We start from the raw sequence: 24,485 nt of genomic DNA on the forward strand, positions 1-24,485 counted from the left end.
GTCACACTGCCGCTCCCCTTCCAGAGGAGCAGGATCACTGCTTCCGGGCAGCAAACCTGAACTAGAAGCAGCGCCCTTTCATGTAACTGAGGAAGACTTCCCAGTCACAGAAACCGTTTCTGCAGGCGGACAAGCCCCATGTGAAGTGTTTCCTGGCCTTTGAAAATGGCCTGGCAAACACTCTTTCTGTGCCTTATCCAGCAGTTATTCAGCTGCCCACTATGTACGAATCCTCAAAAACTGGGAGGCTGCAGATCCCCCAGAGGGCTTAAGCCTCCGCAACGCCAAGTGAAGGAGCTGCTTTGCCCAAACAGGTCCCAAAGCAGAAGCGTGAAATTGTCTTCCTTATATGGCGAAAACCGCCCTGTCCCTTTAAGGCCAAGAGACGGCTGCAGACGGTCCCTGGGAAGTTTGCCGGCAGCCCCATCCTGTGTCTGATCCTCGCAGCTGTGCAGGTGAGTTCCCAACCTTCTCTCGCAGTTTCCCCTCAACCAGCTCTCTGGCGGCGTGGCAGGTTGGAAACGCCGTTATAGAGGGCTGGAGAATTTCAGGGTCTGCAGAGCTGGTGTTGTTCGGACAAGTTTGAGTTGAAGGAAAAAATAAGGTTATTAGGGAAATGTGCAATAATGCAGCCAGTGAGGATGCTTCTAACTTCCAGCGAGGAAGAGACATCAAGGTTACAGAAGGCCCTGAGGCATTCCAGGTCTGGGCAGGGGAAACCGATTCAGCAGGGGAAGAGGGACAGATTCTAGGTGAGACCCTGCAGGGGTAAGTTTAGACTCCTGAGCTGTAGAACCTGGTGAACTGCAAGTTTAAACCAAACATAGCTGGGAGGAAATAACGCTTCTGCAAGCTCTGAGGGCTTTGCAGGAGCTGGAGCTACAGGGCTGACTGCAGAGGAGAAAGTATCCGGGGATGTTTGCAACGTCTGCTGGCACGGAAGGCTGCAGCCGGCTCCGCGCAGCCTGGCTGGTTAGCAGGTAGTCTGACCGCACAGAGCGCGGGGTGGGGGTGGGGTGCCTGCGTGGAGTACTGCGGTAGCAGACTAAATAAATGAATAAGACTCTGATTGTGGGAACACATCTCTGGTATCCCCGCAATACCATCTGCAGAGAAGAGAGATTTTCTAAGCTCAGAAATTGTGTGTCATCCACAAGCAAAAGGCTGGAAGGACGAAGTCTCATTTAAGCTGATTATTGCAGTCATTTGCTAACTCAGTTTCCTGATTTGTTTTCCCCCATGGCAGGGAACCCCCTAAACTATTAATTTGAAATTAACTAATAGAACTTTTTAGCAGCTAAAGATGTGCTAGCAAAAGTGTGTGTCTATGAAAGCATGAGATACATACAGTTGGGGTTGGGATTTTATTGATAGAATGAAGCAGTGGGCATGGCATAGGACCGGCAACACTTGGCTGTTTTGCAGTATATTCAAAACCCTTTAACTGAGCCCATTCACCAGCTACAACCGGAAAAGAAATCCACCAGGAATTTAAAAAGAGAGATGCCAAATTACAGGCTTGGGGCTGTCTTCCCCACCCCGTAGGGTCTGCGGCTGTTCATCTTTCAGAGGCCAGTGGTTTCTCTCCAGTTGTTGTGGAGGCGAGTAAACACATAGGCTGGATTAAAATTCCTTACATACTCTGTGCCTTTAAAAAATATTCATTCATCTAGGTAGTCACTGAAGAATTCTTTTTATTATTAACCAGCAAGTGCTCTGTCCACTTGTTTTCTAAAGACAGAATGTTCATGAGAAAAGGTTTTGTTTAATCAACAGGGATTTGTGAGTGCAAAGGTCCTCTTCTGGCTTCTGATGGGTGGGCAAGTGGTGACTCTTGCTTGCTGAAAAGAAAGACCTCTTCTTGACTCTGACAGTCACTGAGGACTCCACTGGGCCTCACCCATTCAGAAACGCTGACATCCGCAGCAAAAATTCACTTTTGCGTTCACAGTTTGGGAGGGAGCAGAGTGCATGAGTCCAACTTGGCTTGATTTTGTTTCCAGCTAAATCCAGAAAGCAGTGTCACATATCCTCCTGGCCAATGTGAACACTGCCAAGGAAACAAAATCCCACGCCCAGTGCTGGAAGCTCTCTGAAAGTAACATCCTGTGATCTTCCATAAGCTAAATCAAGGCTTCCTGAGCATCCCCACGGGGACCCTGAGTCGCATGTTGGCTGCACAACCTCTCTCAAGCTGTTTATTGTATCTGTGTCTCAGTTTCCTCACCGTTAAAATTATGCATTGTTGGGAAGGACTTTCCAATGAAGTGGAAGGATCAATTGGACCTGGAATAGAGCAGATCTAGGTTAAATTTCCAGTCCATTTATTCCATAACCTCAGGCAAGTTACAAAGCCAGTCTGAACCTTAGTTTCTGTATTTGTAAGAAGAGCAAATAATTAACAATGTCGTTAGAATTGGAGGACCCTAGGACCCGGGAGACTCTCCATAAGTGTTAGGTTTCATTTCTTTCTTTTCTGTGACTTAGGAAAGAAACTTTATTGTTCCCTGGCTGGGGGCGGGTGGGTGGAATGAGTTTTGAGAACGGAAACCAGTTCTGAAGCACAACCCTATAACCACTGCTGGCTCACCCCCTTCACCCCACCCTCCTTCGAGGAGGGACGCCCTACCCCCTGGGAAGCCCGCGGTAACTAACCAGGTTCATTGTTCAGAAGTTCTTAAAGCAAACCCACTTCCACTTATTTTGTGATCAGAGATACGAAGAATAGTTGGTTGTTTTCCTTTAGTGTAAAAATATTCCATATGCTTGAAGAACAATAATAAGGCCTTAGAATCTCAGCAAAGGTGGTCTATTCCAGAAATAAGTTTGAAAGGCATTTTTAAACGACTTTTTATTTGCTATTTTGAGGCACCTCTTACCAGTGCTTCAGCAACAACCAAGTGCTACTTTTCTGTAAAATCTCCTCGTGCATTCGCACAGCTGTCTTTAAGATGCGATTCATGTTCCTTCCAGGGTTTTCATCGTTCGCTCAGGGCGTTTTAAGAGCAGGCTTGCCATACTTGCAATGGGGCTGTGCTGACACACTTTCAAACTGAAAACATTCATTTCAGAAAACATGCATTTCAGAAGCAGGAATATTCCACTGGAGGCACAAGGCACAGCACACGCTGCAGCTGGGAATCGAGAGCGGCTGTTTTTTTTTTTTTTTACTTTTTATTAAGATTATGATAGTTTGCAACCTTGTGAAATTTCAGTTGTACATTATTGTTAGTCATGTTGTAGGTGCACCACTTCACCCTTTGTGCCCTCCCCCCACCCCCCCTTTCCCCTGGTAACCACCAATCAATTCTCTTTGTCTCTATGTTTAAATTCCACCTATGAGTGGAGTCATACACAGTTCGTCTTTCTCTGTCTGGTTTGTTTCACTTAACATAATACCCTCAAGGTCCATCCATGTTGTTGTGAATGGGACAATTTTATCCTTTTTTATGGCTGAGTAGTATTCCATTGTATATATGTACCATATCTTCTTTATCCAATCATCAGTTGATGGGCATTTAGGTTGCTTCCACGTCTTGGCTATTGTAAATAATGCTGCAATGAACATAGGGGTACATGGGACTTTTGGGATTGCTGATTTCAAATACTTTGGAGAGATACCCAGTAGTGGGATGGCTGGGTCATAAGGTATTTCTATTTTTAATTTTTTGAGAAATCTCCATACTGTTTTCCATAGTGGCTGCACCAGTTTGCATTCCCACCAACAGTGTATATGGGTTCCTTTTTCTCCGCAACCTCTCCAACATTTGTCACTTTTTGTTTTGTTTATTTTTGCCATTCTAACAGGTGTAAGGTGATATCTTAGTGTAGTTTTGATTTGCATTTCCCTGATGATTAGTGACAATGAGTATCTTTTCATGTGTCTATTGGCCATCCGTATATCTTCTTTGGAGAAATGTCTGCTCATGTCCCCTGCCCATTTTTTGATCGAGTTGTTTGATTTTTTGTTGTTGAGCTGTGTGAGTTCTTTATATATTATGGAGATTAACCCTTTGTCGGATAAATAACTTGTAAATATTTTTCCCCAACTAGTGCGTTGTTTTTTTTGTTTCACTCCTGTTTTCTCTTGCCTTGAAGAAGCTCTTTAGTTCTGATTAAGTCCCATTTGTTTATTCTTTCTATTGTTTCCCTCATCTGAGGATTTGTGGTATCGGAAAAGATCCTTTTGATACTGATGTCAAAGAGTGTACTGCCTATGTTCTCTTCTAGAAGCCTTATGGTTTCAGGTCTAATCTTTAGCTCTTTGATCCATTTTGAGTTTACTTTTGTGAATGGTGAAAAAGAATGGTCAATTTTCATTCTTTTACATGTGGCTTTCTAGTTTTCTCAGCACCATTTGTTGAAGAGACTTTCTTTTTTCCGTTGTATGCCCTCAGGTCCTTTGTTGAAGATTAGCTGTCCATAGATGTGTGGTTTTGTTTCTGGACTTTCAATTCTGTTCCATTGATCTGTGCACCTGTTTTTCTACCAGTACCGTGCTTTTTTGATTACTGTAGCTTTGTAGTATGCTTTGAAGTCAGGGATTGTGATGCCCCCGGCTTTGTTCTTCTCTCTCAGGATTGCTTTAGCAATTCGGGGTCTTTTGTTGCCCCATATGAATTTTAGGATTCTTTGTTCAATTTCTGTAAAGAATGTCATTGGGATTCTGATTGAGATGGTGTTGAGTCTGTAGATTGCTTTAGGTAGTATGGACATTTTACCTATGTTTATTCTTCCAATCCATGTGCATGGAATGTCTTTCCATCTCTTTATGTCATCATCAATTTCTTTCAGGAAAGTCTTGTAGTTTTCATTGTATAAATCTTTCACTTCCTTGGTTAAATTTACCCCAAGGTATTTTATTCTTTTTGTTGCAGTCGTGAATGGGATTGAGTTCTTGAGATCTTTTTCTGTTAGTTCATTGTTAGAGTATAGAAATGCTACTGATTTATGTATGTTGATTTTATACCCTGCAACTTTGCTGTAGCTGTTGATTATTTCTAATAGTTTTTCTATGGATTCTTTGGGGTTTTCTATATAGAAGATCATGTCGTCTGCAAACAGCGAGAGTTTTACTTCTTCATTGCCTATTTGGATTCCTTTTATTTCTTTTTCCTGCTGAATTGCTCTAGCCAAAACCTCCAGTACTATGTTGAATAGGAGTGGTGATAGAGGGCATCCTTGTCTTATACCTGTTCTCAGGGGGATGGCTTTCAGTTTTTGCCCATTGAGTATGATGTTGGCTGTGGGTTTGTTGTATATGGCCTTTATTATGTTGAGGTACTTTCCTTCTATACCCATTTTATTGAGGGTTTTTATCATAAATGGGTGTTGGATCTGGTCAAATGCTTTCTCTGCATCTATTGAGATGATCATGTGGGTTTTTTTTTTTCATTTTGTTAATGTAGTGTATCATGTTGATTGACTTGAAGATGTTGAACCATCCCTGTGTCCCTGGTATAAATCCCACTTGATCATGGTGTATAATCTTTTTGATATATTGCTGTATTCGGTTTGCCAAAATTTTTTTGAGGATTTTTGCATCTATGTTCATTAGTGATATTGGCGTGTAGTTTTCCTTCTTTGTGTTGTCCTTGTCAGGTTTTGGGATCAGGGTGATGTTGGCTTCATAGAATGTGTTAGGGAGTGCTCCATCTTCCTCAATTTTCTGGAATAGTTTGAGAAGGATAGGTATTAAATCTTCTTTGAATGTTTGGTAGAATTCTCCAGAGAAACCACCTGGTCCTGGACTTTTATTTTTGGGGAGGTTTTTGATTACTGTTTCGATTTCTTTACTTGTGATTGCTCTATTCAGATTCTCTATTTCTTTCTGATTCAGTTTGGGGAGGTTGTAAGAGTCTAAGAATTTATCCATTTCTTCTAGGTTGTCCAATTTGTTGGCATATAGTTTTTCATAGTATTCTCTTGTGATCCTTTGTATTTCTGTGGTATCTGTTGTGATTTCTCCTCTCTCATTTCTAATTTTATTTGTTTGAGTCTTCTCTCTTTTTTTCTTAGTCTGGCTAAGGGCTTGTCAATTTTGTTTATTTTTTCAAAGAACCAACTCTTTGTTTCATTGATCCTTTCTACTGTCTTTTTTGTTTCAATATCGTTTATTTCTGCTCTAATTTTTATTATTTCCCTCCTTCTACTGACTTGGGGCTTTGTTTGGTCTTCTTTTTCTAATTCTGTTAGGTGTTGTTTGAGATTGCTTATCTGAGATTTTTCTTGTTTATTGAGGTGAGCCTGTATTGCAATGAATTTCCCTCTTAGGACTGCTTTTGCTGCATCCCAAATGAATTGGTATGGTATGTTTTCATTTTCATTTGTCTCTAGATAATATTTGATTTCTTCTTTAATTTCTTCAATAATCCATTGTTTGTTCAGTAGCATGTTGTTTAGTCTCCACATTTTTGCCCCTTTCCCAGCTTTATTCTTGTAGTTGATTTCTAGTTTCATAGCAGTATGATCAGAAAAGATGCTTGACATTATTTCAACCCTTTTGAATTTGTGGAGGCTTGGTTTGTTTCCCAAGATATGGTCTATCCTTGAGAATGTTCCATGTGCACTTGAGAAGAATGTGTAGCCTGCTGTTTTTGGATGAAGTGTTCTATATATATCTATTAAGTCCATCTGCTCTAATTTTTCATTTAATTCTATAATTTTCTTGTTGACTTTCTGTCTGGATGTTCTATCCATTGGTGTTAATGGGGTGTTGAGGTCCCCTACTATTATTGTATTGTTGTTGATGTCTCCTTTTAGTTTAGGTAATAGTTTCTTTACAAATTTTGGTGTTCCTGTGTTGGGTGCGTATATATTTATAAGTGTTATGTCATCTTGGTGGAGTGTCCCTTTTATCATTATAAACTTCCCCTCTTTGTCTCTCTTTCTCTGTTTTGCTTTCAAGTCTACTTTGTCTGATATAAGTATGGCGACACCTGCTTTCTTTTGTTCATTATTAGCTTGGAGTATCGTCTTCCATCCCTTCACTCTGAGTTTGTGTTTGTCTTTGGGGCTGAGGTGTGTTTCCTGGAGGCAGCATATTGTTGGGTCTTGTTCTTTAATCCATCGTGCCAGTCTGTGTCTTTTGATTGGAGAGTTCAATCCGTTTACATTTAGAGTGATTATTGAAATGTGGGGGCCTAACGCTGCCATTTTATCACTTGTTTTCTGGTTCTTTTGCGTTTCCTTTGTTTCCCGTCCCATGATTTTTGGACTACTTATTCAGGTAGGTAGATTTCTATATTGGCTTTCTTCTTACTTGTAATTTGTGTCTTTATTCTTGTTATTTGTTTAGTGGTTACCAAGTGGTTTGTATAAAACATCTCATAGATGAGATAGCCCATTTTCTGATAGCCTCTTATTTCCTTAGATTAAGACGTTCTGTGCTTGTCCTCTTCCCCTTCTAGGTTGTTATTGTCAGATTTTTTTTTCTTCCATCTTGTGTTGTGAGTTTGTGGTTAAAATGACAAGATTATATTTATTCTTGGTGTTTCCTTTCCTTTTATCTTTAATGTTATACTTAGCTTTTGCTAACCTGTTCTGATGGAGAGCTGCAACTTTCTGATTTTGTCTTTCTACTTATCTCCTTTGCTCTGGGTTTTGTAACCCCTTTCCTTTTTTTGATTTTTCAGGTATGAGGGTCTTCCTGAGCATTTCTTGTAGGGGAGGTCTTGGGGCAATGAACTCCCTTAACTTTTGTTTATCTGGAAAAGTTTTTATTTCTCCATCATATTTCAAGGATATTTTTGCTGGATAGAGTATTCTTGGCTACAGGTTTTTGTCTTTCAGAGTTCTGAATATATCATTCCACTCTCTTCTAGCCTTTAAGGTATCTGCTGAGAAATCTGCTGACAGCCTTATGGGGGTTCCTTTGTAGGTTATTTTCTTCTGCCTTGCTGCCCTTAGTATTTTCTCTTTGTCAGTAACTTTTGTAAGCTTCACTACTATATGCCTTGGGGTTGGTCTCCCCAGGTTTGGAAAGTTCTCAGCCATTATTTCTTTGAACAGGCTTTCTGCCCACTTCTCCTTCTCTTCTTCCCCTGGGATACCTATAATCCTTATGTTGCATCTCCTAATTGAGTCGGATAATTCTCAGAGAGTTTCTTCATTTCTTTTTAGTCTTAGTTCTCTCTCCTCCTCTGTCTGCAGCATTTCTATATTCCTATCCTCCAAATTGCTAATTCTGTCCTCCATATTATTGACTCTACTGTTCAGAAAGTCCAGATTTTTCTTAATCTCCTCCATTGTGTTCTTCATCTCCAATATTTCTGATTGGTTCTTCTTTATAGTATCAAGCTCTTTTGTAACATAGCTCCTGAACTCATTGAGTTGTCTATCTGTATTCTCTTTTAACTCGTTGAGTTTTTTAATGATGGCTGTTTTGAATTCATTGTCATTTAGGTTATAGATTTCATTGTCTTTGGGATTGTTTTCTGGGTACTTGTCATTTTCCTTCTGTTCTGGAGATTTAATATATTTTTTCATACTGCTTGATTGTGTGGATTTGTGCCTCTGCACAGAGATAGAGTTTAGTTACTGCTTCCACTTGCTTCTACTGGAATGGGGGGGGGAGCAGCTGTTTAATCTGCACCAACCAGGATCCCTGTCAGCTGTTGCTGACTGGACCTGGGCCCCTCCTCGTAGTCACAGTGGTCCTGTGGGGTCTCTTGTCAGCTGTGGGGACAATCGCAAGGGGGCCTCAGGTTGCTGGTGCCTACTGTCGCAGACCACCTAGACACGCTGCCTTCTTAGGGTCTGCAGTGGTGTTATGGGCTTTCACAGCAGCCGGGAGCAGGTTCACCTAGATTCGCAGCTCTGTCACCCTCACAGCCTGCAAGACCTCACTTGTCCACTATGGGCCACAGCAGAGCTATGGGTATCTACTGCAGTCTGTGGTTAGCTCACCCAGCTGAGCTACTTCTGCCCCAGGGCCTTCTAGCCTTGTGATTGCTGGGCAGGGCCTCTCCACTAACCCTGCACAGAGGCTTTCCCTGCGGCTACTGTGGGAGCTTGGATTTTCCCCCTGGCCCATGGAGCAGGGTGGCTGGGGCCCCAACTTGCCCCCACCCACTCACACAGGATCACTGGGTGTCCCTTGCCTCCTCTGGGTCACTGCCAGAGTCCGTGAGTCAGAGGCGGCTGGTGGGCTGCTGCGCCGCCCGGGATCCTCTTGTCCCAGAGCCTCCTAGCGTTCTGAATGCTGGGAAGGGCCTCTCTGCTAAGGCTGAGTAGAGGCTTTGCCCGTGGCTGCTGTGGGGCCGTGGATATTCCCCCCAGGTTTCGAGGCAATTGCGGGGGCTTAGGTAGGGCTGTAGTCACCTGTTTCCACCGTCACTCTGCCGATGCGTGCATACATCTACCCTTGGTGCATGGCGATGCTATGAGTGTGTCCGCTGGAAGAAAGTTACTTGCAGGTACTAGGCTGTCCGGGGTTCGGGGGTCAGAGAGTTTTCACCTATCTCCCCCTCCTCTTGGGGGGAAGTCTGTCCACCTTCCGATGTATAGCAACACGGGTCTCTCAGGCATCCTGAGATGCTGTGTGGATATCCTTTGTTGACTGATGAATGTCCAGTTAGTTGTAGATTCGAAGGGGGAGAGACAAAGAAAACTGCTCACTCTGCCCTGTTGCTGACGTCGAGAGTGGCTGTTTTTAACCATGCATGGGTGGGTCACCCCCCAGCCCTTCTTGTAGTGGTGGATTGAAACTGCCTCAGTCTGGTGTTGAGAGTCCACACTTGGCCATTTAAAGTGGCTGTGGGTCTGTGAGCTAGTTCCTTTATGTGTCTGAGCCTCAGTTCTACGGTTTGCATACTGGGATGATAATACTACCCACGCACATGGTTGTGGGAAAGGCAGGACGGTTGGCCATGGAGACACTCAGTGATTGTGTTGGAGCTGAACGCCTGATGGTATCTGACAATCCTTGTACTTTAATAGTAAGATACTGGCCTTAGATCTTGTCCACACCCTTCCGAACAATCTCAAGTGGGAGTTTGTGTCTAAGGGTGTGTAAATGAAATGTTTAATGAACATCTATGTTTCCAATTAGGTAGAACCCAAGAGAAGTGGGTGCTGAGGTGAACTGATCTGCTGCAGGTGTTAACCCTGGAAACAGGTTTAAAATCGGCTGGTCGCACAGGGCTTCGGATCCATGTTCTTTAAAAATATTTTTTTACTTTTGACCCCATGGGAAGATCTTCTGTGTCTGGTACCCTGGTAGGAAGAGCTGGCAGGGGGAAAGCAAGTGGTCTCAATTGAGCACGTGGAGTAGAGGAATCGTGGTGAGGTTGACCCTCCTGAACCCCTTCTCCCTGCCCACCACGATTCACCCTAAGCTTGTCAGATGCAATTCATCCGTGAAATCAGCAAGCTGGAGAAGCTTGAAGAAGCGTCTAGACCAGCTTTTTGCCTTCAGTCACAGCTGCACTCGAAACAATCCCGAACAATGGCCGCCTGCTTCTGCGCAGGGAAGGAGCCTGCGAGGTTCCCTCTGTTGTCCACTGCACTGGGGCTGTGTCTGGGGAGTTGTCCCTCCACCTAATCTTTGATACGAGCCCGTTTCCTTTCAGTGTGCTCTGGGGCTGTCTGTCACACTGTAGCAAACTGCCCTCGGGCCTGGACAGCCACAGCCTCCGTGAGGGCAGCACTCCTTGCGGGCAGCACTCCTTGCCCTCTCTGATTAATCACCAGGGGAGCAGACACCGTCTCCCCAGACTCTTCTGTACTCCCTCCCACTCCCTCTCTCTAGTGCAGTGATTCCCAAACCAGAGAGAGTGTGCATCCGAATTCCCTGGAAGGTTTGTGAACACATGCAGTGCTAGGACCCGTGCCCAGAATTTCCGATCTGTAGGTCTGGACTGGGGCCTGAATAACTGCAGTTTGTAACAAGTTCACAGGTGGCCTGGGAACCACACCTTGGGAACCACTCCTCCAGTTCAATATAAATCTCCTCTAGGCTCCAGTAACGTGCACCTCCTCCTACCTTCCAAGATAATGCCACCTCCATTCTTGGAGTGAAACAGAGCCTTCTCCTCACCAGTTAAACGCTACTATTTATTGAATTCTGATTGTACCAAGCACAGTGCTAAACACTCCACACGTGTTATTAGTAATTTTCCCAATAACCTGGCAAGTTTGGATCATGAAACAAACACAAAGAGGGTGGGCAAGGAGGACCTCACAAATTACAATGAGCAGATGTGGATCCAAACTCAGATTTACCTGGAAAGACTTGTTCTTTCCGGCATTCTAGGGCTGGCAAATAGATCGTAACTTGTATGTCAACTCTGGTTCTGGGTGGCAGCCTGGAGCCCTTGGTGGAGGAGTCCCAGGGGGAAGGGACTCAGCAGGAGGGAGTTCCAGAACTGGCACGCTGCACCTGCTGGGGTGGGGGAGTGCTGAGCGGCCGCTGGCTGCACTGTATTTGCCAGCCCCACACTATGCCTTGTTCATGGGTCAGTTTTTTTAGCTACTAGAAGCAGATGAGGGGTGGATATTAAATTCGTTCCATAGGGAACAATAAAACTTGTTTCCTTTCCCCTCCCCTTCTGTGAAGGATGAATCTAAGTGTTTGAGCCTAGATTTGAGAAGGTATAATAACTGTAAGTCAAATGAAATGCACCTGGTATATAGGTAGCAGTAACCACTGTGGACATTTAGCCTTAAAGTGGTGGGGACAAGAGAATTGTGTTAACTGTAGTCTCAGTGTGTTCTGTGTCTTCTGCTCTGACCTCTCCCATGGATTGCCTTATACTGAAATGATCCACTGTGACTTCATAAGGAGGCAATGACATTTCCAGTGTTGGTCCTCCCTCTGTCACCAATATTCAGTGTGGGATTTGTTATGTTTAATGTCTCAGTGCTTTTTCTGAAAAATGAGTTTGATAATGCTTTTCTGCTTCTTCCTAACATTTATTATATATGTGATTAAATAACATATAACTTTATGGTATCTGTTATTCGATCAACGAATATTTATAAAAAACACGTCCCAGGCACTGGAGAGAAAGCAGCAAAGGAAACAGCCTGCTCTCCTGGAGCTGACATTCTCGAGGGGAGGCAGACACAGACAGTAACAAACCCCAAAGCGAGTTATGTAGAGTGGTGTGTGCATGGTGACAGAGAGTGACTCTGTGTGTGTGTGTGTGTGTGTGTTGCTATTTCAGGTGAGGTGGTCAGGGAAGGCCTCTCTGAGGAGGTGACATTTAAGCTAAGACTTGAATGTGGAAAAGGAGCCAAACATAGCTAGTGTGCGATTGGAGCAGCCCAGGCAGGGAAGACAGCCCGTGTGAAGACCCTGAAGTTGAAAGAGGACAGGGGCCAGATCCCAGGGGGCTAGGAGGGGTTTTTAGCTGGGAGTGATGCGACCCCCCACCCCCGCCTGGAGGGTGTTGGAAGATGTGCAGGTGGTGAGTTGGAGGTAAAATACTGGGGTTGAGGACAGAGCACTATTGGCTTTTAGTGGGCAGGACCAGGGATCCAAACATCTTCGTTGCTTTGGGTGGACCCCCAGAGAAGACATGTTCTGCTCATCGGCTCCAGCAAGTGCTGTCTCTACCGAGACATCCGAGGACCCCGGGCCAGGCTCAGAAGTTTGGATCTTATCTGAAGCAGTGAGAAGCTCTTGGAGAGTTGGAAGCTTTAAAAGATGATCTTTGAAAGATCACCTTGGCTGCTGAGTGGACAGAGACTTATAAGGGGCATAGGTGGAGGCAGGGAGGTTCCCCGGAGCTGTTTGGGAAGCGCAACGTGGAGGCGATGGGGGCCCGGCACGGGGAACAGTGGCAATTTAAGACGTGTTTTTACCTTCAAGAAGAAGCCCGTTAGATGAATATAAAATGCTGTTTCCCTTGACACCCTTCTGTTTATCTTTTTTCTTCTCGAGAGATTTTTCAGTTTCAGAATCCCCTGGTTTCCTCTGTATTCAAATAATAGTATCTTTGCAGCACCAAATTACAGCAGACCTTGCTCTTTCAAATACAAGCCCTTATCCTCTTGCTCTTTCACCTTGCAGATCGTGTGCAAGTTCTTCCTAGCTCAGGAAGGCAATCTATTTGATCTGGGCTTGTAAAAAGAGATGAAATTCCAGGTGCTCCTTGAATAAGAATATGTGATTTCTCTCTCTGAAGGGTCAATAGGAATTAGCTTACATACATCATTTTACAAAGCTGGTGCCTAATCACATGAGTAACAGGGACCAAGTCTATGTTTTTTCTGCTGAAAGAGGAACGTTAAGTGAACATCAAAATCCCTTGACGAGATTGCAGGCATTTGAGTACTGGAGCACGACAGCCTTGCAAATAGTTTCCAGGTGCGTCAGCTCCTCCCCTACAAAGGCAATTCAGCTTCCACAAATTTAGAGAACCCGCCTCACTGCTGTTCCCTTCTCCCTGCTCATCACCGTCTCTTCTCACTGTACCCCCACTGCAAGTGGCCCCCAGACTGCCCTCAGAGTGTCCCTGTAAGGGATCCACAAAGCGACAATGTGTGACAATGCAGAAGAACCCAGTCCTCACATACCTGGGGGGAGGAGTATCCTGGACCCCAGGATGAGCTGAAGGGGGTCGCAGGAGAAGAGAGAGGTGGCAGCTGGCATCAGGCCATCCTGCATTGGAATGGTTCCACTGAGTGTGGCAGCCAGGAGGTGGGTCTTCCCACCAGAATCTTGTGTCCTGAGAGCAGAGGGGGCAGCCCCCAAAGTAACACTGGGGACTGGATGCGGGGCAGGCAGAGCAGCCCACCTCAGCCTCCAGCTGGAGCTGGTGGAGTCAGGTACCCACCAACCCACAGCCTGCCTCCAGCTGAGGATGAGACTGAAGCAGAGAAACAGGAAGCAGATAGGGACATCCCCCAAACCAAATGAAATTCTTTAAACCCATCACCCGATCTATATAAGCCAAGCTGCCAGGGATTAAAAAAGGAAGCGGTCTCACTCAGCTGTAAAAACCAAGGAAGAGGAAACTCTGCCTTCATTCCTAGGCCCAGTGTGGTCCTGCACGAGGCCAGCCACTCCACTGCCTGGCTACAAGAGGGGGAAGCCAGAGTCGGTCCTAGAAAGGAAAGAGCAAAGGTTTTACATTAGCAAATCCTGTCCCAGCTTCCAACTACCATGTGAGTCTGGGCAAGGCCACCTCCTTGGGCTTTGGAAATGGACGTGATGAGGAGTTCTTTGGGACTCTGACAGCTCTGAGGCTGCCCTGCATGCTTTAGCTCAACACCTTCACTGCTCCCCAAAAGTCTCTCGCAAACCAAACCTCACGCAACTCCTGTTTCTCTCTCTTGCTCTGAATTAATAACTCTCCTCATGCTGTGCCCAGTGGCCCCTGGAAACGCTCCCACCTGCACACCTAGAACACCACCGCTTTTCTTTCTTTCTTGGCGTCTCTCTCCCTCTGCCAGCCCTCATGCTCCCCTGAAAGGAGGCGCCGATATCAGTTTGTTCCTTGAATTCCCAGTGTTTGGTGCTGGACTGACGCTCATTCGATGTTCAGTAAGTGTTTCTGGTTGAATTAATAGACAGGGAGGGTACAAAAGAGGGAAGAATGAGCCCAAGCCAATTCAAAGCTCAAGAGCTTTTGGTTAAAACCATATATTTTGCCCATAAGATCCTGGACCTCTTAGAATTAAAAAGAGAGAGAGAGAAAGGGGATTTTAGATATTATAGCAATAATTTTCAGACATCACAGCTTCTAATGTCCTGTGTCTCCACTGAGATGCACCAGTTTCACAGGAGTTTAGAAATACAAGAATTTTACCTAGCCTTTATAGAGTGTCTTATATTTGTAAAGAACTAGTATAAAATTGCAGAGTAGAAGTTTCCAGATCCCTTACTCCATGACATCATGCCTCTTTAAGCTGTCCCCAGAAAATAAAACCCAAATCAGAAAGTTTAAAACTGCCTGCATGTTGTCTTCATAGCTTTGACCCTTTCACTTATTTAGAATTCGTAACCACCATGGCCTCATAATTAGAATTGCTAAAGAATGTTGGGAAGGACATATGGGATAAAACCCCTGGCCTGTCTAGCCCAAATGGGAGAGCTTTGCGGGTGTGGTGATGGGAAGAGGGAGGGAGCTGGTACTCAGAGCAGAGGTGGCCCTGAATATAACAAACTCAAGCCTGGTCCAGTTCCAGGAGTTTGGTGCGAGGGGGCTGTCAAAACTATTGGGCAGTGGCCAGATGTGTGATGAGTTTCCACCTAATCAGGGAGGATCAGGCATGAGTGATTCCAGCCTCAGGAAAGGAGTCAAAAGAAAAGGGAAACGCTGTTGATTATGCATCTTCCTGGCCCCAGGCCCTCTGCTGAGTGGATGCTGACACTGGAGCCCCCTCAGGGCTGGGCAGGAAGACGCTATCCCCAAGTGTAGAATCGCCAGTGGTGTCCCCAAGAGATACTGAGTGAGAGTTTCTTCCAAGACATCGTCCACAAGACAAGCAGGAACGAACACCCCCAACTTCATCATGGGGATGTGCTATGAATGGTTCCTCCACACAGTTTCCTAAGCCCTGTTTGCGACTCGACTCGCCGGCGTCAGGAACTCAATTATTGGTAATTTCCTGTCCTCTGTGTAAAGAAGCAAGTCCCTTTGGCCCTTATTAGCGCTGTCCTGGGACCAGGGGAAGAGACCACTGTGAGACCAGGATACAACTATAGGTTTAACAACAGTAATAAACCTTATTCAAGCAAAAAGAGCAGGTTTGGGTAAGCTCCGTAGGGTGTTATCTGAGAGCGCTCAAGGGCAAGGCGCTGGGCGCGAGGGGAGACTTGATCACAAGGGCACCAGGCCTTACATTTGCTGTGACACTGGGAGCTGCTGTCCAGGGCACACTTGCCTGAGGAGCTGGCATCAGTTTAAAGCCCCACAGGGTTCCAGGCCAAAAGAAGTGGGTGTGGAGCAGCTCACCTAACCTCTCAACAGCACGTTCTAGACAACCAGAAGGAAAGCCAAGAGGCTGAGCGAAATTTTAGGATAATGTTGGGGGGTCGGAGGGACACGCAGAGAGGGAAATGTAATCTGGGTGGGTCATCCGGGGCGTCAAAGGCCCAGAACAGTCTGACTTCAAATGGAGAAGTGGGGGTGCTGGTGTGCATTTGATCATTCTTCAATCTGCGCATACGTGCTTTGATACCTTACTTTGTATATATATGTTTTTAAATAAAAAGATACATTTAACTCCCTCCAAAAAATAAAGACCCAGTGTCTGAAAGAAACTGGTCAAGAGCTTAAAAAAGTTGCCAAAATAAGGCCAGTAAGACCTTAAGTGAAAATTTAAAACATAAACCATAAAACCAACACAGACCTTCTCCCCCACAACTCCCCTACCCATCCCAACCCCCCAACCCCCACCCCGGCCCAGCTCTCTGCCTTCACTGGTAAACATTTCTGCTGACTGGAAAATGCTTTGTGGGAGTGAGAGCGCTAGAACTCATCTGTGAATTACGTCCTTTCTGCCGGACTCCCAGCCTGCCCACCAAGGCAGGCCTGATTAGGATATTTCTTTTCTGAAGTTGAAAGGTTAGAGAAACGCCTACTCTCTGGAAGCTGGTGCTTCCAAACAAGGCAGCCACGGGACAGGAGTCTGCTTCCCGGCAGCAGGTGTTCAGTGGGGCTGCTGTCTGGCCGCGCCCCTGAGCGCCTTGGCCTGCTTTTCCCTGCACAGATCTGTGTCCTCGGCTCTCATCATGCTTTGTGCATCCGTTCAATGTTTCTTATTTTGCTTCACTCTTTACATGCCTCAAATACCTCACTTTTTCCTGAGCACTTGCTTAGCCACGTTCACTGTATTTGGTTCCTTTGATCTTTCTGTTAAAATCAATCTCTCTCTAATTATTTTCTGCTACGCTTCTTTGAACCCCTTCCAGTTGCCTGCATTCCTCAAGGAGCCAGGTGTTTAATAAAGAATCCGGATGAGGTTCAGGCAGAATCAGGTAGATGCAGCTGCTTGCCCCCAGGTCACTTGTGGCCTCCTCTTTAAGCAGCAAAGATGGTTTACTGAAGGCACGTGACATTCCAGAGACTGAATGGTGCCCTACGCATGGCAAGTGCTCAGTAAGTAAGTGCGGAATGCAGGGATTAATCAGGATCTCTTTTAAATGAGCAAGACCATATTCTAACTTACGCACTTTTTAAAAATATGTGTACATTTTTAATAGTAAAACAGATACCCTTTCACACATCAACCAGGTTATAAATCAGAACATTGGGAGTGGATTAGAATTGCCCCCTCCACCTCTCCCCAATTCCATTCCTTTCTTTTCTTCCCAGAGAAAATAATTCCCCTGAATTTTATGTCTAGTACTGATTTTTTCTTTATATTTTTGCCATCAATATGCATTTTTAAATAATATGTTTTTTAGTTTTGCCTGTTTTTGTATTTTCTAGAAATGAAACCATAGTGTATAAATACTTTTATGACTTTTTTTATGGAGGTAAAATTTGTATACAACATTACATAAGTTTCAGGTGTACAACATTGTAGTTCAACATCTGTATACACTACAAAGTAATCCCCCAAAAGCCTACTCACCATCCATCACCCTACAGTTGACCCCTTTCACCCTTTTCACCCACCCCTACTCCCCTTCCCCTTTGGTAACCGCCGATCTGTTCTCTGTATCTATGAGTTTGTTTTTGTTTTGTTTGTTCATTTGTTTTGTTTTCTTAGACTCCACATATGAGTAAAATCATACAATATTTGGCTTTCTCCATCTGACTTCTTTCACTTAGCACCCTCTAGGTCCATCCATGTTGTTGCAAATGGCAAGATTTCATCATTTTTTATAGCCAAGTAATATTCCATTGTGTATATATACCACATCTTCTTTAGCCATTTGTCCCTTGATGGGCACTTAGGTTGTTTCCAAGTCTTGGCTATTGTGAATAATGCTGCGATGAACAGAGGGGTGCATATATCTTTTTCAGTTATTGATTTCATGTTCTTTGGATAAATACCCAATAGTAGAATAGCTGGATCATATGGTATTTCTATTTCTAATTTTAAGAGAAATCTCCATACTGTTTTTCCAAACTGGCTGCAACAGTTTGCATTCCCAAGCGGTATATGAAGGTTCCCTTTTCTCTGCATCCTCTCCAACACTAGTTAACTCTTGTCGTCTTGATGATAGCCATTCTAATGGGTGTGAGGTGATATCTCATTGTGGTTTTGATTTGCATTTCCCTAATAATTAGTGATGTTGAACATCTTTTCATGTGCCTGTTGGCCACATGTATATCTTCTTTGGAAAAATGTCGAAGTTCATCGGTCTATTTTTTAATAGGGTTGTTTTTTGTTGTTGAGTTCTTTATGTCTTTTGGAGATTAACCCCTTGTTGGATATATCATTTACAATATCTTCTTCCATTCTGTTCTAACTTACATTAATTTGTTTCCCCAGCCCACCCTCAGGTCAGGTCTCTTTCTACTTTCACGTTATTCTTTCCAGTCTCATAGTTATTTCAAGGCACATTGCTTTAAAAATGTGTAAACTACAACATCAAATTACATTTCCTTTTGTTTCCTGATCCTATATTTAACCTCATTGGTTTAATTCATGCCATGTGATTTTGCTGGTAACCTTGTTTACCAGATTAGCATTATTTATAAATTATTCTATTTCACCCCTTTCCCAAATAACATCATTATTTTATGCACTATCAAGAATAAGAGACGTCGCCAATTATGATCGCAAGATGCCATTGATTCGAAACCACATGTCAATTTCAGAGGTGTTAAAATTATTTTTAAAAGTGTCAAAATTGATGAAATGCAGTATATTTTCACTTCACTTCTATTTTAGCAGATAATATTTAGATTCCATTTATCATAATGATAGAAAGTTTCTTTTTTGAATGAATTTAATTTAAAAATGAGTTGGTTTAAAGAAAAATATTACATACTAGAGGAAGAATATATGGCAAAATCCTGGAGGTAGTTGCCCAGTGACTTGGCCTAACTGCTGCTTGGCCCCCCTACCAGCTCAGCACCCTGCACCACCCTCCGCCCTCCGCCCTCCGCCCTCCGCCCTCTGCCCTCTGCCCTCTGCCCTCCGCCCTCCAGCACTGGGCCCAGATCCCACCTGAGGCCGAGCTTGGCTCCTCCCCTGAGCACGCCAGAGGAGTTTGGGCAATTGTGCCTCTGCTCAGGTTGAAGAATGTGGCTATAACTCACAGAAGTCATTTTATGAGAGTGAAAACAAATTCCTAACAGATAGAGTCATTAAAGGTATTGGAATAATCTGGGCTTGCCTCTATTTAAATAACAGCATACTCAGAGGTTTCTGTTTTGTTTTGTTTTTAACCTGTTCTCCAAGAAGTAAAGAGGGAAAAAGAGCATCTTAGTCTCTGTTGCGGGGTAATTTATTTACTAATAATGGCTAACTAAACACTAAACACTTAGTTTCAATGATTATCAAACCAAAGAGTGGTCTACTTTGTTTTTCATAATAGATTTACCAATTGAAAATAAATATGAATGACTTGAAGCACGATGTATTTCATTGAGGAAGTACAGAAGTGGTTAATTTCCCACTTGCAGAATGGGGAAAGTGAAGGGAGAATCACTTTAGATGGACTCGGGATCAACCGTGCAGTTTCCTTTGGGAGAATGCGGTGCTTCCGCACACCTTCTCCCTAGCCTTGCGGTGGCTGCGTTCATCACGCTTCCAGCTCCCTCCCTGCGCTGGTCCAGTCCTGGGCTGCTGGGCACTGGGCACAACATCCCCTGTGAACCCTGCAGAGCCCTGACTTGCCCGGTGCTTGCCCTTGCATGCTAGTGTGAGTCGTGAACCAGAGGCAATCAGCAGGTCACGTGTCACATGGGCTCTGCTGACTGCAAGGGGCCTGCTTTGCAAACTCAACTTGGATGCTTTTACTGTAGGTGTACTGGAGAAGATACATTGAACACATATATCCTAATAAAGGTATTTTTCAGAGTCAGCAAATACATCATATTAAGCATCAATGAACCTATTACAGTATGATAAAATGGGAAGGTCTTGGAAGATTATTTATAAGATATTAGTTATTAGTGTAATTTTAAAAATATAATCAGTAAGAATTAGCAAAATTGATAATATTGGAGATGCAGCTGTTTCCCTTGCTAGTACTGATAATACTAGCAATCATTCTATCTAGTAACGTCAGTTGAAAGCTCACCCTCTTCCATGTTCTTTGTTTATCCTTAGGAGTGTTTCTTTATCAGATCATTGCTGCATATTTTATAAGAACTATTTCCTAGTATTCATAAAAGTTATTTGCATCATACACTAAAATTTAAAATTTATTCACAGATGAGAATAAACTGTGAGAGTAAGTGGGCCCAGTACCCTTTTTCCAAGCAGATGTCGAGGTCAGCAGGGCACACGTCCTCAGGAAGCAGACTCACTGGGCCTCCGTGTTTTGGGTCCGTTCCCTAGAAGCAGAGCCTGAGGCGGGGATCTGAGGGCAAACCTGTGAGGAAGTGGGAGAAGCAAGACCGGGAGGAGGAATGACAGGTAGGATGTGGGTCAGAGGGTCTGTCCTCCGCCTGAGGCAGGTGAGGGATGAATTCACCACAGCAGGTAGCTGTGAGCTGTAAGCCGTAGTCACAGCCGCTGGGTGGTGGGTGTGGCAGCCAGGAGCAGGGGTGTCCTGGGGGCTCTAACAGCACTTAGGACATTTGGTGACTTGGGAGGACAATGATTGGCGACGGGGACAGGTTGTGGCACGAACAAGTGAACAGATTCTGGTATAGAACAACAACATTCCCTCAAAATGCCAAAAACTAAGACTATAGAAGAAATATGAAAAGGTTCTTCATTTTACAAATAAATAAAGTTTCCTTTAGCTTCTGCTCTTAGGTAAAAATACTAACTTCTTGACATGTTTGCATAGGATCGATCTTCTATTAAAAATATATGAACTTAAAAAAAAAGCGTTGCTCATTTTAGACTTTTTTCATTTATTCTGTTTCCTGTTAAAAATAGATCCAAACTGGTTCTAGAACCCTAATAACTGAAGATGTGCCCGGTTACAATCTCAGCACTACGTTGGCTCTTGTGAGAAAGTAGCCATGCGCTCCCCTTGTGCGTCCCCCTTTGGTCAGGCGCAGCAGACCGTGGCCTGCGAGCTGAATCCGGCCTGCTGCCTTTTTGTGTGGCCTGTGAGCTAACAGTTTTTACATTTTTAAAGGGTTGCTTAAAAATAACAATGTGAACAGAAACTGTATGACCCACAAAGCCAAAAAGATTTACTATTTAGCCCTTTACAGAAAAAGTTTGCTGTCTCTGTTTCAGTCCATTACGACGCCAAACTTTCTTCAGAAGTGTCCTGACTCAATCTATATTTTGAAAGAAAATCCGATATTCAAAAACTTCAAATAGTAACTGATTTATGGAACCATAAAATTACTTGTTTTATAAAAGACTTCATCAGAATTTATATAAATTCTAGCTCATCTGAACAATTATTTTTAATGGAATTCTTCAGCAAATTCAGAACCATTCATCTTAAGTAAAATAAATATGCATAATTTGTTCCCTGTTTCATGAAAAGGTTACCACGTATTTTGTGATTATTGTAAAGAAATTGAAAAAAACAAATAGATACAAAGGTAAGACTTCACGAGCAATCTTACCACCTGCAGTTGACCATGCTGACACTTGGCCACGTCTTTCTCTAGGCATATAACCATCTAATTTTCTAACACGTGGATCACGTTGTATGTGTAATAGTGTACCCTCTTTTATTCATTTAATGTTATAATTTTCAAAAGCGTCTCATTTGATTGCATTTATTCCACAGAATGAATATGTCACAATTTATTTAAACATCTTTCTATTTTTTGACATTTAGGTTGAAGCTAATTTTTCACTATTGTAAATGCCACAATGGGCGTCTTTTTGTCTGAATCTAGATCCTCGTTTCTGTTTCCTTAGGCTAGATTTTTAAGAGTAACTATTGTCTCCTGGCCCCATTCTGTTCCTTGTCTTCCTTACAAACACATTCTTCTCCTAGATCTACAGATGATGGAGTTCCTCAGGCTAGAAACGTGGCCTTCTCTTCTCGCTCTCTGTATCTGTCTCCAGAAGATGCCACCTATACCCCAGATTTCAAATGCCATCCATGTGCTGTGGCTCCCATCTTTACATCTCTAGCCCCAGATTGCTCTTCTAAGCTCCAGACCTGCATATCCAAATGCCTACTTGTCATCTCCTCTTTCATGCCTTACACCATCTCAAATAGATGTCCAAAACCGATTCAATATTTGCCCTCCTTCTCTCCCCTACCAAAACCCCTTCCTCCTTATTGCCCATTTCAGGAAAGAGACATCATCATTCCACTAAGTTGCTTATGATATGAACCTGGAGACCATCAGTGACATCTCTCTTCCCCTCGCCACCCCCATCTATTCAGTCACCAGATCCTGCTGATTCTGCCATCTAAATATGTCTTTAATATTGATATTTCTCTCCATCTCCCCAACCCCCACCTAAGGCCCACTATATTTGCACTAAGGACAACTGTGTTTGCTTCCTAATTGGTCTTTCTGCGTCCGTTCTTGCCCTGCTCTGTCCTGCTGTCCCCTTTGCATGGAAAAAGTTTCTAAAAATGTCAACCTGCTTTTACAACTCTTAAGTGGCTATTAGGATAAAGACTGTAATGTTATCCCCTCCGCATCCTTCCACCTCATCTCAGCACTTTTCTGTGTACTCTCTTGCTCCAACCTAGTGGTTTCCTTTTAGCTACTCGACAGTGCTAAGCTTCTTCCAGCCTCAAAACCTTTGATGTTTGGAGGTTCACCGTGTTCCCGCAGCCTGTAACACCCGTCCTCCCTCTTCAGCAGACGCTCCCTTGCCTGATCTCTCCCCCAGCACACACACTACCTGACGCTCTCCCAGCATCACGTGACTCTACTTTGTGGGTACTTATTACAACTTGCCATCTGCACTGGTGTGTATTTTTTCTCTGAAATGTCTGTTTCACCCCTAGACCAAAGGTCCATTTGGGGCACCTGGTGCTTGTCCCTCTCACCACTACATCCCCCAGAGCCTGGCATCGAGTGGGTGCTCAATAAATATTTGTGGAATTAGTAACAGGTCATGGGGTGTAATCTTTGTAAAGACATTTAAAACATATTATCACATAGTATTCCAGAAAGTTTGTATCCACCAATTTATAACCCCAGCGGTGAGTGTCCTTTGGTCACACGCTTCCTGACACTATTACAGTTTAAAATAATTTGTAAATATTTTTACAGGCAAAATGTTACCTCATTATTATTGAAATTCCATTTCTTTGATTACTAGTGAAGTTGGACGTTTTTCACAAATTGATAGCCTCTTATGTATCTTCTGTGGTTTTTAAATTCAGGACATACTGTTTTTATTGGACCATTTTTGTTGGGATATTTTGGGAGCTTGTTTGGATTGTCTTTCTACCTGTAAAACAACACTCCAAAACCCGCTTCACTTCATTTGCAGGTTTGGGTGAATTTGGGAAATACTGTTCCCCCAGGTGTATGTTTGGTCATGGGTGACTGCCCCCTACCTTGGGTGACCATATATCTCATCATATAAACGGGGACACTGCTGAGAGTAAAGGAGGGCACCAGGACGACAGGCATAAAGCAGGACCGTCCTGCACAAACCGAGATGTGCGGTCTCCCCACTTGTTTTCATGCTGACTTAGAACTCTGGTTATCCAGAGCTGGGAGCAGAGGTCCGAGTGGTGATCAAGGACAAATTGGGGATAAACCTGTCTTTTGTTCTGAAGTTTACTATGGATGCCCTTGTGCTGTGCTGTTCAGGGACTCAGTGACTCACCCTGGAATTCCTTGTCGCCCACGCTGCATCCTTCCCTCCTGAGCTCACCTGGCTGACCCGTGGAGGCATCTGACCGCTTCACGAGCCCTCCCGCCATAGTGAGGCAGGGGACCAAATTGCTGCAGGGACTTCCCTGCCCGTGAAGGCGGTGCAGTCAGAGGCAGAGCCCCTCCACAGGCGCCTGCGTCCTCACCCTCGCATGTGTCCCTCCTCCCTGCGTGGCGCTGACAACGCCAGCAGCTATTTTCTGATTTTATAATGCTTCCAAAGTCATGTCAAGAAGCGCCCAGAACAGCTTTCACTTCCCAGAGCATCCTGCAAGGAGGTTCCTCTCTAACGAGCGCTGCCCCTCCAAGTACAAGGCCTGCGGCCTCCGAGGCGCTGAGCCCATCCGGTCCTGGGTCACGTGCAGTGGGGCTCGTGCCACCCCAGTGCTCCTGCAGTGCGTCCATCCACACCCCTTCCCAGCTTCTCCTAAACGGCCTTTTATGGAATTCATGCCCTTCAATGAAGCGCAAAGAGTAAATTCAGAGTTCTTTACAGACTTGCGTTTTCAAGAATTGCTAGGAACTTAAGGAAAGTAGAACATGACAGAAACCCTCTGGAAAAAGAAGGACTGGGAGAGTTTAGATAAGCTGAATTTTTGTTTGTCAGCGCCATCCAGCCTGAAGTATGACTTTTTT

At 44.1% G+C, this 24,485-nt stretch overlaps 1 protein-coding gene across 1 annotated transcript in view; it reads left to right on the forward strand.

Moving 5' to 3' along the window:
* Positions 1–320: 320 nt before the first annotated feature.
* SCHIP1 (schwannomin interacting protein 1) overlaps positions 321–24,485 on the forward strand; it is a 149,304-nt gene continuing 125,139 nt past the window's right edge. The window contains exon 1 of the mRNA XM_070509739.1: positions 321–455. The gene's annotated coding sequence lies outside the window, so the exon portion shown is untranslated. The remainder of the gene's footprint in view (positions 456–24,485) is intronic.

Source organism: Equus asinus, chromosome 5 (genome assembly GCF_041296235.1).
Source record: "Equus asinus isolate D_3611 breed Donkey chromosome 5, EquAss-T2T_v2, whole genome shotgun sequence".
Classification (NCBI taxonomy): Eukaryota; Metazoa; Chordata; class Mammalia; order Perissodactyla; family Equidae; genus Equus; species Equus asinus.